The sequence below is a fragment of the Primulina huaijiensis genome, chromosome 5, assembly GCF_012295235.1.
Source record: "Primulina huaijiensis isolate GDHJ02 chromosome 5, ASM1229523v2, whole genome shotgun sequence".
Lineage (NCBI taxonomy): Eukaryota > Viridiplantae > Streptophyta > Magnoliopsida > Lamiales > Gesneriaceae > Primulina > Primulina huaijiensis.
In genome coordinates, this window is record NC_133310.1 from 12,469,052 (window position 1) to 12,482,130 (window position 13,079).

Below are 13,079 nucleotides of genomic sequence, written 5' to 3' on the forward strand. Positions count from 1 at the left end.
TCAACTTCAAGTGGATCATCCATTCCGCACCGCCTATATTTCTCACGAAGGGGCTTAAACTCCTTCTCCCACATTTTATCCAACCCCCTTAACATTGTTTGAAATTGACGATCGTCAACCATTATACCCGCAAGAAAAGGTTAGTATAAAACAATAAAAGAATAAAGTTTCCTCACCACAAATTCTCACTAGTCACTCCAATGAAAATTCACTCGCACTCGTATTTTTCCCTCACCACAAAACCTCACAAATCCCTCCAATGAAAATTCCCTCGCCCTCGTCTTTTTTTTTTTTTTTCTCACCACAAAACCTCACAAATCACTCCAATGAAAATTCACTCCACTCAAATATTTTCACTCTAAGTGAGAATTCTCAAGGGGGCGCTTAAGTCTCGTGGCTTCCACGTATCAAACTTATGAGATCAATCCTGTGTCGCTTGAAATTCGACTCACTTAGACCACACAAGAATAAGCAACTTTGGAAATTGACTAAAATGCGACTAAATGACAAGGACAAACTTAACGCTGAAATATAAGCGCTAAAATTCAACAAACACCCGACTCAAACTTTTTTTTTAATTTTTTTCGGGTGAACAGTACCATAACAGTGCCGTGAACAGTAAATACGGCGGATGAACAGTAAAACCGACAACAAACAGTGCCGTGAATAGTAAATACGGCGGATGAACAGTAACTCTCAATTTTTTAATTTTTTTTTTTGTAGATTCAACAAATACGTAGAAATCGCCACACGAAAATCGGTATTGAAAATTCTACGAGGAATTGAACGGATACGCTTACTTCAATCAAAAACCAAAAGCTCTGATACCACTTGATACGATCCCGCCCACGAGATCTTTGATTTCGTCCCGATCTTTGAAACAAGTAATTGATAGGTGTGATAATCGCCTCTAGATCACGCGGCCTAGCAACAATTAATCAACGATAGGAACAATCGCGTTCAAGAGAACCTCCAAAGAACTCGTCCTTGGCAACCCTCGTGATATTCGATTGACAAACGCCACAAAAGATAAATCTTTTGATAAGTTTGATTTGATACGACGCAAAAGTTATAACGAAACTTAAGCTTGTTTTGAGAGAATTCTCAAAGAAATGTTTTATAAACTCAATAATAATCTGAATTAATGTTTTACAATCCCAAAATTCGTCCATATATTGATTACAAATCAAAAAGATACTCAAAATCAAGTTACCAAGATAATTAAAACTCTAAAATAGGAACTAAAGATTTTCTCGCTATCGGCCGGCGCTCGGGCGCGGGTTTCTACCGCTCGAGCGCGAGCTCGTCTGGACAGGTCGCGCTCGGGCGGTAAAATGTTACCGCTCCGGCGCCGATGCTTCTGGAGTTCACGTTCTGGACAGTGACTTTGGCGCTCGGGCGGTAGAATTTGACCGCTCGGGCGCGGAGGCTTCTGTTTCCCACTTCGTCTAACACTCGTACAACGATCCTTCCAATCAATTGAACGCCATGCCCGGCCAGATTCATATCACTTACGACCGATTTAAGTTTATGTATGGGTACGGATATCCAGTCCAAGGGCTGTGATGATCTCTACCGCCTAGTATACTGTGGTTTAGTCTGATCAGACGATTAATGTTATGTTATAGGCCACTCGCGTAGAACATTATCTCTACAGAAAAAAATTATGATATGATATTTTATGACAGGGCTCTATCGGGCAAATCTTTTATGTACGATTTTCAGTTATGAACGTATTTATAATTACTCAAGACACGATTTTCACGTTACGCTTTACGATATGATATTTTTACTTTGCATGCGATTTTATGATATTTACTTGTTATTCAAGATATATGCATGCTGAGTCTTTAGACTCACTAGACTTGATTGTTGTAGGTACTGATGAGGTCGGGACCGAGGGCGGGGACCAGTGAACCAGCTTGGGTCAGCAGTAGTAGGAACCCGAGGACCTCATGTTCAGCTTATTTATTTTTCTATGCTTAAACTAAGTTTTTATTTCGATGAATTATTTTTAAGTGTGGTTTGAAAATAATATTTACTTCCGCTGTTATTTCATAAATTAAATCCATTTATCAGTTTATTTTATGAATGATGCATGTTATTTATTTAGAGAGAAAAATTAAAAAAAAATTCTGTAAATTTACGAATACGAAATACGGGCCTCTACATGGTACTTCATTGGTTAATGATACGAGTACTGTTGAACAAAACTGATGCGATCATTGTAGGTCAAGCCCCAAGAGAAGCATGGGATCCTTTAGAGTTGCCGGAGGGACCAATAACGAAAAGACGGATGAATAGATTCAAAGAATCATTGCATAGATTCATAAGCAATCAAGAGGAGCTTGAAAGCAATGTTCCAAGCCTCGAAGGATTCATGATGCATTGAAGTGAGCTTGAAGGTCATTTGGATGCTATTAAGCATGGAGCAAGTTAGATGGACCAGCGCCACAACGCCCAGGATCAAGCGCTGCAGCGCTCATCAAGACAAAATAGCGCCTAGGTGCCACTTGCTATCGCCTAGGCGCTAGTCTGTGCGAACCTGTAGCGCCTAGGCGCTACGGACTGGCGCTTAGGTGCTAGACAGGACGAACCTCCAGCGTCTAGGCGCTTCTGGATCAGCGCCGCGGCGCTCCGCCTGTGGAAAAATATACTCTTTCTTTATTTTCAGCACTAGATAATTTGATAATTTATCTTTTGATATCTTTTGAATTTGTAATCAATATTTGGACGAATTTTGAACATTATTTCACATTATTGAATATTGAATGAATTTGTTCTTCAGTTTTCTCTGAAACAACCAAAACCTTTTAGCTTTGTTATCAAAAATCAAACTTATCAATATTTATGCTTTGTGACGTTTGTCGATCGTTCTTGTGCGGATTTTCATAGGCTCGTTCTTTGAAGGTTCGTTCGAGTTTTCGATTGTTTTCTTTGTGATTATTTGTTGCTAAAATTTTCCATAGTTTAGAGGTGAAAATCATGTACACACTTGATTCAAAGATCGGGACACGACACGAATCCTTTTTAACGTTATTGAAGTGAGGGCACGGTTCAAAATAATCGTGTTTGTTATTCGTTCGTACGAGGATTCATATCATTTGGTATCAGAGATTTAGGTTCCTTTGATTCGAGTAAGTTTATCGTTTTATTATCTCGTTCTATTATCAGATATGTTTATCCTTTCGTTTTTTTTTCAGATCTGCTTTTTTGTTCTATCGTTCTTCGTCAGTTTTTGGAGTTTTGGTATTTTTTTTTGGAATTTCGAGTAGCACTCAGCCAAAAAAAAATAATAAAAAATTACAAAAATACCGAAAATTCACCATTATTTTTTTTTGGTATTTTGTTCTATTATTTATTGTAAGTCATATTCAAGTGTCTCTCACAATAAAAAAAAATTATTATTATTTTTTTCAAATTTCTTGTCTACGCAGTCCAAGTGAGTCGATCACAATTGTTTACGAGTTTTAACTTGATTGTTTGATATATCCAAATACGAAGCTTGAGCACACTTTCGAGAGAACTATCAAATTCGAGTGAAAACACTTGAGTGTGAGCTTTATTTCTTTGGAGTGATCGGTGAGTATTTGTTGTGAGCAAAAAAAATAAGAGAGGAGAGACGAGCGAATTTTCTTTGGAGTGGCAGTGAGAATTTGGGTAAGGAATATCTTTTATTTCTAGCAACGTTTTCTTGCAGGTACAAGTCTAAAAGTAAAATGGAGAGGGAGGTAGGAGATTGTGAGAGCCCAATACCCAAGTTGGGCCCAACCCATTTCCATTTAAATATTTAACTAACCCATTTGATAAAAGAAGAAACAGATCGTTCAATCCAGAAGCTCTTTCCCTGCCTTGCAACTCGTCGCTTCTCTCCTTTTTCTACAGCTATCGAGCAACGCCGCCAGCGGCCGGAATGATAGCACAGTAGGTTAGCACTCTTCTTTCTCCAGTATATTAGAGTCTTTCCTGCCATGAATTGGAAGGTTTCGAGCTCGATCGACTTGATTTCCAGCAACTGTGCGTGAGCTTCTATTCGGTTCTAGCTAAGATTTTTGGCTTAAATTCTTTGTTGTGTTTTGGTGGATTAGTTTGTGTAGTGTAAAATTAAGCTTTTCCCCTAATTTCTAGCTCGTTTTTCAGATCGTGAACAGTGTTTCCGGCGAGCTACTTCTCCGAGATCACTATTGTGCATTTTAGCCTAGATTATTGAGGTATTAAGCTTGAATTCAGATTGTAAAAAGGTTATATAGGCTGCCCGGAAATTGAATTTTTACCGAGCCGATTTAATTTGTTTTAGTCGGTTAGAATGCAGTATATTGAAGTATATAGTGAATTTATATTGAAGCTTATATCGTTGGACGAGTTCATTCGACAGCACTTAAGAAATTACCGTGGTATTGTAAGTTGAAGTTGAGGTACGCTCAAACCTATATCATTATGACGTTTATATTGGCGTGTATGAATATTCGGTGACTGTTGTTTGCTATTATGTGCATTGAATGTTTATTTTGTTGCATTCATGCATTAATTGTATTGGCATAACATATTGGACCTTGACTCCTTTGACGGCGATTTATGTTCATTCTATTGATATATATTGAGTCATCAGAGAGATGAGTGGGTTAGGATTAGCCACATTCCCAGATTATAGCTAGGGACGAGCGACTTAGCTACTCGCATTCCCGATGCAACGTGCATGGAGGAGCGGCGATTTGATGCTGCATTCCTGGCACGTGTGGCCACTGTTACTGTTGATTATGCTATTCGTTTGGAATCCATTTGGTATCAGTTATTCCATTGTTATCATTCATGCATCGCATGTCATTGCATTTACTTGGTATTATTACATGTCTTTTATATACGTCGTGATTTTACTGGTTTGTCGTACGGGGGACCGACCTCTGTTTTCTTTTTATGTTGTGGTTGTTTTTGATGCCATAGCAGCTCTTTCCAGGGGATTTGACGCGTCTGGTTGAGCGTCAGCAAGTGGTACCCTGTAGTAGAGTTGGTTTGTGTCAGTGTTCCCAGATATCTATATATTATATAGGTTTGTTACATTTGCCCGAGAGATGCCCTGTGTAGCTGTATGGTGATGTTTTTAAGTTGTTTTGGGATTTTAATTGTGGTATGTTGTGTCTAGACCTGGCTAGTGCGGCTGTAGGATATGTGTTTGGTTGTTTGTGAACTTGATGTTATTTTCGAGCGTATATTGTTGATGTTGTGTTTTGAAATTTTTGGGATGTCCTACTTAAGAGGAGGTCATGCCAAAATATCTGTAGGCCCAAATGAACGTTTTAAACTCGTTTTCGCTGTTTACACCAATTAATCCTTGTTGTTTGTTAATTAAATATTAATTAAGTGCACGGGCCCTGACAGTTTGGTAACAGAGCGTAACTGGGATACGCTCAAATTAGAGTCTAGGACACTCGAGTTTAGACACAAGTAAAATGATTGTGCATGTGTTTGATTATTTGCTCTTATTTGTTTCTTTGTTTTGAATTAATTGTATCAGCAGGACTAGAGCATATTAGTTTAAGTTTGTGCTCTTATACTAAACTTGATTATTTTGTTTCTGCCATTGTATTAAAATCCTTGTGTATTGTAGATGGCACCTGGTCGTAAGAGCAGAAAAGGAAAGAAAGTTGTTCAAGAATCCAATGCTCCTAATGTGAGAGGACTGACGAGACTGAATGGGGAAGACGAGGATGTCGTCCTCGCGGTGAAGCACGAAATGTTAACGTTGAGCATGAAGTGGATCAGTTGACTAGAGGAATGGGTGAACGCTTATAAACTATTTTATAAACCGTTCAACACATTGAACCATTTTACTTCTCAACGGGATCTAGAAAGCTAGTACTTGTGTGGCCCTCAATGGTTCATTGATACAACTAGCCGTGGATTCACATCTCCATGTGATTCGGACTAAACATGTCCTTATATGAGCATACCCCAATTGCTCATTCTTAATTATCAACTCCTTGATAATAAGAACGTCAGAACTCAAATCTGATAGTACCAAATCAATCATGTTAAACGCCTAGCAGCATCGCTTACATGATTCCCTAGGTATCAAATGATAGTGCCTGCAAGAACCACTATATTATGGTTAGCGTACAGTACGGTTCTTTCATCTCATATATCCCGACCGATTCGACAACCATTGGTATATCGAGAGTTGTCAATGAATCGATACTATGTGTCATGTCGTAGTTGTATCGATGGTGTAATCTATGAAACCCATTTCATAATTACAACCATACTCTGATCAGAGATTTCATAATACATACACATAGGATATCCATACCCGAAGGTAAGCGGTGAATCCCCGACTACAATGCATCGACTCCTATATGTTTCGACAGAACACCCAACCTTGCCACCTGATGACCCCTTGAGAGTCGGTAAACAAGTCAAAGTGAAATTCTAGCACATAGAGTCTCAATGTTGTCCCGGGTCATAAGGACTAATGGTGTACAACCATAAACTAGGACGTTTCCACTCGATAAGTGAGAACCACTTGGAAAGTCCTATATGGAGGGTTGTTTAGTGCACTCTACCAGGAGCACCTATCTGCATGCTCGGACATCACAATGTCCCCTACCAATGAAACATGATACTCACATCGCAGATACTAGTCTCGAACTCGAGCGGCCTATATCCTTCTTAGCGGCGGCTGAATCGACTAGGAACTGTTTAGAATATACAGTATTCTAAATATGAGTTTCATGATACTTATCATATGAGCATCTCGTATTCTTTCTACTATTTGTATATTCAAGGACTTTATCTATGCAACTAGCATGGGTATACAGCTAAAGAAGTGCCAAAACAATAATTTCAAATATTATTAAAATAAAGACTATTTATACATAGAGTTTCATTGTGAACACTTGGCCAACACTTGGCTCGACGTGCACCTACTCTAACAATCTCCCACTTGCACTAGAGCCAACTACCCATATGCTTCAAACCCATCGATTCGCGATGCTTCTCGAATAATGGTCCAGGTAAAGGCTTAGTTAGTGGATCAGCAACATTATCTGCGGAGCCGACTTTGTCAATCTCTCGGAAGATGTGGTACTTTCTTAATACTTGTTTGGACTTCTGATGAGACCTTGGCTCCTTTGCTTGAGCTTTTGCTCCCGCGTTGTCACAAAACACCGGGACAGGAGCAAATCCATTAGGAATGACGCTCAACTCTTGGACGAAATTCTTTATCCAAACAGCCTACTTTGCTGCAGCTGATGCAGCAATGTATTCGCCCTCAGTGGTGGAATCCTCAGTAGTGTCTTTCTTGGAACTCTTCAAAGAGACAGCAGCACCATTGAGAATGAATACGAACCCAGAGGTTGACTTCGAGTCATCGATATCGCTTTGGAAGCTAGAGTCGGTATTGTTAGAGTAGGTGCCCGTCCAGCCAAGTGTTGGCCGAGGGTTCATGTTTAAACTCTATGTATGAACAGTCTTTATTTTAATAATATTTAAAATTATTATTTTGGCACTTCTTTATCTTTATACCCATGCTAGTTGCATAGATAAAGCCCTTGGATATACAAATAGTAGAAAGAATATGAGATGCTCATATGATAAGTATCATGAAACTCATATTTGTAATACTGTATATTTTTAACGGTTCCTAGTCGATTTAGCCGCCACTAAGAAGGATATAGGCCGCTCGAGTTCGAGACTAGTATCTACGATGTGAGTACCATGTTTCATTGGTAGGGGACATTGTGATGTCCGAGCATGCAGATAGGTGCTCCTTGTAGAGTGCACTGAACAACCCTCCATAAACGACTTTTGAAGTGGTTCTCACTTATCGAGTGGAAAAGTCCTAGTTTATGGTTGTACACCATTAGTCCTTATGACCCAGGACAACATTGAGACTTTATGTGCTAGAATTACACTTTGACTTGTTTACCGACTCTCAAGGGGTCATCAGGTGGCAAGGTTGGGTGTTCTGTCGAAACATATAGGAGTCGATGCATTGTAGTCGGGTATTCACCGCTTACCTTCGGGTATAGATATCCTATGTGTTCTCATGTATGTGTAGTTTGAAATCTCTGATCAGAGTATGGTGGTAATTAAGAAAGGGGTTTCTTAGATTACACCATCGATGCAACTACGACATGACACATAGTATCGATTCATTGACAACTCTCGATAAACCAATGGTTGTCGAATCGGTCGGGATATATGAGTTGAAGGGACCGTACTGTACGCTAACCATAATTGAATGGTTCTTGCAGGCACTATCATTTGATACCTAGGGAATCACGTAAGCGATGCTGCTAGGCGTTTAACATGATTTGTTGGGTACTATCAGACTTGAGTTCTGACATTCTTGTTATCAAGGAGTTGATAAGTAAGAATGAAGCAATTGGGGTATGCTCATATAAGGACATGTTTTGTCCGAATCACATGGAGATGTGAACCCACGGCTAGTTGTATCAATGAACCATTGAGGGCCACACAAGTGCTAGCTTTCTAGATCCCGTTTAAAATTTAAAATATTTCAATGTGTTAAACGGCTTATAAATGAGTTTATAAGCGTAAAGAAAAATAGAAGTAAGACTTCTATTAGAGAAATGTAATTTTTTAATTTATGAATGTGTTCCTAAATTAAAAGGAGGCCAAGTGAATAATGTATTTGAAAATTGTGATTTTCATAAACATTATTATGGACTAAATTAAATTAAGTCAAGTGTTGAATTAATTAAACACTAGTGGGCCTAGTAGAGTCTAAATAATTAAATTAAATCAAGTGCTGAATTAATTAAATAACATTGGGCCTTGTAGAGCCAATTGGAAGTAATTATTTAACTAGTGGGCTTGAGTAAAATCAAGTAAAGTCTAATTGGGCTCAAATATGTTTGAGACAATTAAATTAAAAGTCCATGGGCCCTTTGTAAATGTTACAAGCCCACTAGGTTTTGCATGCTTGGGAGATGAAGGGGTGTGGATTACTTTTGATTAAAATATTGCATGGCATGCAAGACTACTTTTTCACTTTTCTCACAACCTAGACAAAACACTTCACTTTCCTAATTACACCCACCTTGGCCGAAATTCTCTCTCATTTTTCTCTCAATTTTTGTTCTTCAATTGTTGGAGAAACAAATCTCTTCTCAAAGAAAAATACTCATATTTTTCTAGTGAAAAATATGAGGGGATCTACCTAGTTGGTGGTGGGCTTGATTTTGAAGGTTGGAGGAAGCTTGTAGATTTTTCTTGCCATACAAGAGCTAAAGTGTTTACACTTTAGTTGGAGCCATCAACAACCTCAAGAGGTTGATAGGTAAAACTTCTAAACGCCCTATGAATGTCATAGTTTGTGTTTTTGTATATGTTGCACACTAGTACTTGGTGTTCGAATTTTTCAAGATTTTCCTCAAAATTTTCGGTTTTAATTTTTAGAAAACATTCTTGAGCTTCCGTTGCGATTTCGAACACCTAAAATCGATCCCTTTCAAGTGGTATCATGAGCTAAGGGTACTAGTTTTTGTGTAGCATATACATAATATTATATTGAGGTCGATTTCTAACCGCATGAGATATATTTTGCAACCAAAATCAAGGAAACTTTGTGGCATATTTCGGGCAGCAAGTTGCTGCCCATTTTGGACAGCTTGGGCTGCCCGAACAGCCCCTATGTTTAATAAAAAAAAAATTTTTTGGTTGGCCGGAATCCGGCGACGGCGATGACGACTAGGGTTTTCAAAAGGTGTTTTGAAATATCAAAGTGTCATGGGCCTTGAGTTGTTGGGCCATTGGATGGCTAACATATTTGTGAATTTTAAATGGGCCAAAATGTTTTTGGTGAAAAATAAGTTTTTGGGCCCTTAAGTTTAAAATTACAAAAGTTGCAAACATTTTCTCATTAAAAAAATAATTGAAGTTAGACTTTAATTATTTATAGTAAATTGTGATTTACAAGAAATTCGGTTATAAATAAATTAATTGAAAAGTAGACAAAGGTGTTTGTATACTTTTTTAATTTAGTTTATAATCGTGGCGGTTAGTGATTGGATCAAGATATATAATATTGGATCAATTAATTATTGTGATAATTAATTGATGGTGTATGATATGTGATATTATGCATGAAGGATGATCAAAAGCCCAAGCTCAATTTGTTAGGTGTATGCTAGGATATTTTGTGTTGAATGATTGTAATAATTATCAANGATCAAACATGGCGAGCTTTTAAATAAAATTAATGATGAGACCTTTCAAAATTAAAAACCCTCATTTTGAATAAGATTCAAAATTAATATCAAGCCCGAAAAGGGGAATTATAAATTTGTTTATAATTTCCATGTCTTCCATCGACAATGGGTGCATGATGAACGCTACCCGTACTCGGGGCTCGGCTCATATTATTGGGGGGGCCCTGGGTGCCGGAAAGCTGTGACATCAATTGACATGGTGATGTGAACTACGTGGAACTCCCATGATTTCGGCTCATATTATTGAGGGAACTCATGGCGACCGTCTATTAAGGTTCAACATCGATGGGTAAGGCTTGACACGTAAAGATGAACGACGTCATATTATTGGGTCCTAATCAAACGTGAGACAAAAGTTTACGTTAAGGGTTGCATTGTGATGCAATTGGAAACTAACTTTTAGGGATTATGATTGGCTGATATTATTCGGGATCATAATTCGCTAATTGGACCTGACGTACCTACTGAGGAAAGGTGTTTCCCGTTTTCACTAGAGGGTAGTGAAAATGTCAAAACAGTGGGAGCGAAAATTTATAAAGTAAAAGGGTAAATTGTTGGAACAGTATGCCTCCTAGACGTGTGATTAACCGCGAAGCTAGAGAGGAGAACCGAGAGGCCCGAGATGAGGAGACGGTCACTCCTCCTCGTCCACGTCCAGATATACAGGCGCAGATGCTTGCAGGTATGACACAGTTTTTCGCGCAGTTTGCGGGGAACCAGACTGCGGTTAATGTAGAGGCGAGGTCTCGACCAGAGGCTGTGTACGAAAGGTTTAGGAGGATGGATCCTAAGGAGTTCTCGGGGACTACTGACCCGATGATAGCAGAGGGATGAATTAAGTCCATCGAAGTAATATTTGATTTCATGGAGCTGGCAGATGCAGACCGAATCAGGTGTTCCATATTTCTTCTAGTAGGGGATGCCAGACGGTGGTGGGAGAGTGCATCAGTGTCAGTGAATTTGCGAACACTGACTTGGGATGGTTTTAAGGAGGTTTTCTACTCCAAGTACTTCACTGAGGAGGTACGCTCCCGATTGACTAGGGAGTTCATGGCGCTGCGACAGGGAGACAGCAGCGTGGCAGACTTCGTCCGGAATTTTGAGAGGGGGTGTTACTTTGTGCCCCTGATAGCTAATGATACTCGGGAGAAGTTGAGGCATTTTATGGATGGATTGCGGCTGGTCTTACGCCGTGACGTTCGAGTCGCTGGCCCAGCTACTTACTCAGTTGTCGTATCGAGAGCTTTGGTGGCAGAGCAAGATCAGTGAGACATTGAGGCTGACAGGCAGGGCAAGAGGCCCTATCAGGCACCACCGCATCAGCAGCAGCAGCATCGTAGGCCCCAGTTCAAGAAACCTTACCATGGGCAGCAGGGGAATAAGCCTTATCAAGGACCACCGCAAGGCAAGGGGCCTGTCCCACAGCAGAAAGCTCCGCAGAGGCCCGATAATTTCCCAGTGTGTCAGAAGTGCAATCGCCAACATCCGGGGCAGTGTCTGTGGGGATCAGGGAAATGCTTTAAATGTGGAGCCAGTGACCACATGTTAAAGGAGTGCCCACAATGGAAGCAGCCAACCCAGGGCAGGGTGTTCGCCATGCATGCTCAGGAGGCGAACCCAGACACTACACTGTTGACGGGTAATTTATTTAATTCAGTACAGTATTAGATTTTTTTACCTTGCATGCTCGTTTTGTTTTGGGATTATTAAGTAGCTATTTGGCATTTTTGGTATCTTTTGTTGCATAAGGTTTATATTAGAACTTTTGGGATGTAAGTTTCGTGTCATGCTAACGTCTCTCAGGAAATATCTTCATTAAGAGATTAGCCATGAAGGCCCTGATAGATTCGGGAGCCACTTACTCTTTCATCTCGGAGACATTCGCCAATCATTTAGACGTCAAGTCTATCGGCCTTGACGTGAACTATTCAGTGACAGTCCCATCAGGGGAAGAACTGTTAGCTACCAGCGTGGTCAGAGATATTGATCTAGAACTGCAGGGCCACCTGGTGTATGCTGACTTTATAGTACTGCCGATGCCAGAATTCGACATTATCTTGGGAATGGACTGGCTGACAAAGAATCGAGTCCTGATTGACTTTCAGAAGAAATCAGAGTTGGTCAGACCGATGGGAATGGAGCAGTTTCTTTTTTAACCAGACCGATGGAGAAGCTTTCCTCGTATGATCTCCTGCATGCAAGCACGAAGACTTATTTCTAAGGGGTGTCAGGCTTTCTTGGCCAGCATTGTTTCGGAACCTGATTCGCCCACTCCATCTGTCACACCCTTACTCTATACTTAGCATAATTACCATAATCAAAATAGGGTTTGACTGATATAACTATAGTATGAAGCAAATCAAACAAGGGGCATTACTTTGACGGTTTATAAAAATTTTGGCATGATGTCCCTATATTTTGGTTAAGAAGTTACGGTTCTTGTCGAGGTGAGGCACGTCACAAGCATCCATTGGCGAACCGGCATCCTATGCATCTTCACTACCTGATCCTGTAATACATGAGCTATGTGAGTTTATAAAACTCAATAAGTTGGCACTTGTACATATCAATATGCGTCGAAAGAACATACATATCAAGTCGTGACAACAATGAATCTTTAAACCATGTCATATCATAGCATATACTCATGTTCATTTTTGTACTTGAGCCTCATTAGTTGACCTGTACTACCGTGCTTGCTTTATTATATAGCTACTACTGTGTTGGACGTCAGGGAGCAACCTTTGGCAACCCCACGCCCCATGAACATATATTGGCCAATAGCTTTGGTGGATTTAAAACCACCCATGATGTCAACAAGCTCTATATCATGTAAAAATCAATCCTTTT

The 13,079-nt window shown here is 39.7% G+C and overlaps 1 pseudogene; it reads right to left on the reverse strand.

Annotated features, from left to right (window-relative positions):
• Positions 1-11,577: 11,577 nt before the first annotated feature.
• Positions 11,578-13,079, reverse strand: part of LOC140977647 (uncharacterized) — an 8,547-nt pseudogene continuing 7,045 nt past the window's right edge.